The sequence below is a fragment of the Haplochromis burtoni genome, unplaced genomic scaffold (genome assembly GCF_018398535.1).
Source record: "Haplochromis burtoni strain Fernald_Lab_line unplaced genomic scaffold, NCSU_Asbu1 Contig_722, whole genome shotgun sequence".
Classification (NCBI taxonomy): domain Eukaryota; kingdom Metazoa; phylum Chordata; class Actinopteri; order Cichliformes; family Cichlidae; genus Haplochromis; species Haplochromis burtoni.
The window spans coordinates 197,090-199,750 of record NW_024583083.1 but is presented as its reverse complement, the minus strand read 5'-3'; positions in this window follow the sequence as shown (position 1 = coordinate 199,750).

Here is a 2,661-nt window from a genome sequence, read left to right as displayed (position 1 = left end):
AAAAATAAACAAATCTTGAATATATGGAGAGATTGGAGGGGATAAAAAGATTGTGGGTGAAAATGGGAAGGGTTAGGGCACTAGATGTAAAGACAAAAAAGACAAGTAGTAGTGAATGAATAGGGACGGGTGAATAAGAATGGATGATAGGGAAGGATAATGATAGGGCAATATTAAAGGAGGAGCAGGGAGATGGTGGGTGTGGGGGTGCAAGAATAAAGAGGATAAGAGGATAAACACACATCATGCTGGGATTTAGGGTAAACGCAGTCAACTCATACTATGTCAAGAATAACCTCTCTTCCGTAATTTGACTCTCTGTTACAATTTCATAGATTTTTTTTTTTTACAGTTGTGCAAAAGACACGCTTGTGAGGAAACAAAGTGATTAATCTCTGTGGTTAAATAAGAGGAGGCTCTTTTTATGGTGACTAGGCATTTTGGGGTGTGAAGCGTTGGTCATGGCCAGCTGGTAGATTTTAAACTACTTAGGGAATTAGAGGCTGCTACAATCGGCAAGAAGCTGGATTAACTTTTTAGGCTTTTAAGCCTGACTTAACCCTGCTGTGTTTCATCTGAGACAAAAACACTGCCACCACATCATAAAAAATTCAAACAGCATTAATGATGCCCCCCTGCCCACATTTTCTGTTTTTTTTTTTTTTTTTGGTTGGGGGGGGGGGGGGGGGGGTTGTTGTTAAGCAACCAAAATAGAGGAATTGCATAAAGTGCAGAATTATATGAAAGTCATTTGCAAGAGGAATCAAACATTGCGTTTTACAAGCCTCTATCCAAACTCCTCACATACAATATTAATTGATAATTGCACTCTCTACATTTCTCATTAATACAGATATGTAGAGAGTAAAGAGGGCAAAAGGGGGGTTTGAAGGCCAGCACTTATATTATAATAAATGAGGAACACTTATTTCTTTTTCTCTTTCTTGTCCTCTGTTAGGTTTGCCCTTTGGTGTCCACAGTACGGGCACCAAGGAGACACATAGGAAAGGTCTTAGTCGTATGCATCGTTTGTGTTCATTAGTGTCACTATTAAAGCAATGTCGTCTTTCCCACTGGCTCGCGAGGCTGCGACTGCTTCCAATTTGGACGTTATCTAAAGATCTGCCTTCAGTGTAATATGACCTTAGTGACGCAGCGGTGAGAGTCACGGGCAGCACTACGCTATGGAAATGTGCATACACAAATCCCAAATGACCACTTGCTCTACATTAGGGCAAATAAATAGCAGAGCACATTGCAGGGACCACTCGCACAACAGCGTTCCCCATTTGCGAAGCAGTGGCGTGTCAAATGGAGAAATTCTTCGAGCAAAAAAAATAAAAATACTCGCAACTTTGAATGTGCTCTGGAAAATCAGTTTTCTGCATCCATAAACTGTACTGGTGCATCATTCAGACAAAGATAGTTGCTAATAAGCAACAGTGGAACATGCATATAGAGTTTCACTCAACAGAATTGGAGAGCTGACTTACTGGAGGGTCTGTAGGTACAATAAACTGCACAACAAACACAATTCTTTGTAAGATAATGAATTTAGAAAATGCTTTAGAGGGCACACGTTGTTTTTAAATGTTTAAATGTGGTCTTTAAATTCTGTTGATAAAAACATTTAGAAGCACAAGTCAAACTGAAGCCCTGCTCTTTACTGACCTGTTGCCATGATGAACCATAGTATTGGAGCACTATAGTTGATGGCTTTTGTTGACACCCCCACCCAACACAGTTGGGTATACTTAATTTGTGTCCATATAAAAAGCATTTCCCAGTTCATGTAGTGAGCACAGAGAGGCAATAGCATTTAAAGCATTTAAAATAGCATGGGAGTCAAATGCAGGACAAGGCACCAATGATGAATTTACTGTTATTATAACAGGAACGGTTTTCAGTAGTTGGGAATAAAACTGGTAAGGTTTTTAGGAGCAAGAGTGGTAATCTCCAGATGACTGCCAGAGGAAAGAAGATAGGTTGTTGGGATACATTCTTGCCAATATTACTTTCATGCATAACAGGTTTGAGATGACTGTAGACTGAGAGAGTTCTGTGACCGGATGTGGTGAAAAGTGGACACCCAAGTGAGTTTGTTGTGAGCATTAATTCAGTTATACGGGTGGAAATGTTACAGGTTCAGCAATTTTCGAGATGAGGAGCTACCTTAGAAGGCAGAAGAGGAAACCACTGATTGTATTTATTACCCAGTCATCTGTCATAGAGCAACCTAGGCAACTTAAGCCGGGAAGATCTGTGATGCATAACGAGTGAATCGCTCCCCATGTGGAAGCCCTTGTAACAGCTTCTGTACAAGCAAAGTTTCTGTCTGACATCTGGCAGGCTTGTCAACCCTGGTATATTGAATTCAGTTCTAGAAAAAATGCAAAGGATCAGTCTCCCCAGATCAACCCATCTCAGCACCAGCCCACATTAGCGCATACCTTTCTACAGATCTAATTGACCAACTCCTATAGCCAATTAGATCTGCTTTAGTGGGGGTATAAATCAGATTAACTAAAACTGCTGTGCATCTGCAAGCTGCTTCACAACCCACCTCTGTGCTCCAGCACCTCCTTTGATCAGTACAGGGAGTGCAGAATTAATAGGCAAGTTGTATTTCTGAGGAATAATTTTATTATTGAACAACAACCA